General features: G+C 53.5%; 1 protein-coding gene across 1 annotated transcript in view; it reads right to left on the reverse strand.

Annotated features, from left to right (window-relative positions):
* The window catches only part of LOC115237763 (calcium-dependent secretion activator), a 25,684-nt gene extending 24,869 nt beyond the window's left edge, over nt 1-815 (reverse strand). The window contains exon 1 of the mRNA XM_029811018.1: nt 340-815. The gene's annotated coding sequence lies outside the window, so the exon portion shown is untranslated. The remainder of the gene's footprint in view (nt 1-339) is intronic.
* Nucleotides 816-864: the final 49 nt, after the last annotated feature.

The raw sequence follows: 864 nt of genomic DNA on the forward strand, positions 1-864 counted from the left end.
CCGCTCTAGAGACGCAAACGAAATCGCGATGCGACATGAACTCCTGGCCGACCGAGAAGCTTTCGCGCGAACGAGTTTTCCTCGCGGCATGTTATTGATCTAGCAGCGTCGAACGCGCGGCTTCCGAAGCAAGGCTCGCCGTTGCCCTAGACACGCTCGAAGGTGCATGTTTCGTGGCTGGGTGTGTCGTATGTGTGTGCTGCCCATTGCTGTCGATGGATTTGGAGCACAACGGCTATCCTGACGGTTCGCATCTCCTTTAAGCGCGCACAGAGACTCGCCCCAAGAAGAACCGTCTGCGCTCGCTAAAAGCGAATATTTATGAATATATAGACTAACCTCCTATCAACCGGTGCGTGGCCGCGACTCTTTGATCTGTCGAAGGGTCATCCCGCTACAACGTGCGTGATTGTGTAATGACGCGGGGAGCACGACGATATCGCGGCGACAGTATTGTCCGTCCGTCTGATCGGTGACGCACCGTATCCACTTGGAGAGTAGATCGAGCGGTGTTCGACTGCACGAGTCACACGGAATAAACTAGCGCACGAACAATTTGAGGAGAGACAAGTGCAAGGAAAGAGAAAGAGTGAAAGAAGGAAAATAATAGAAGGAAAATTAGAGGAAGAAAGAGAAAGAGAGAGGCCGGAGGGCGCTCGAAGGAACGAGAAGAGGAATCGTCTGCGAGGGTGGAAGCAGCGGACGGACAGATCCTTCGTGATCCACAAGGCGTGTTCGAACTGCGGCCACTCTGCCGATGTGCCGACTGCGATTCTGCTGTGGTAGGGAGAAATGGTAAGTAGGGGATGATGTCGGTAGGAGGTGGAAAAGCTGAAGGGAAAGAGAAAGAGAGAGGGGTAGGAA

The sequence above is a fragment of the Formica exsecta genome, unplaced genomic scaffold, assembly GCF_003651465.1.
Source record: "Formica exsecta isolate Colony F162 unplaced genomic scaffold, ASM365146v1 scaffold308, whole genome shotgun sequence".
In the NCBI taxonomy this organism is placed as follows: Eukaryota; Metazoa; Arthropoda; class Insecta; order Hymenoptera; family Formicidae; genus Formica; species Formica exsecta.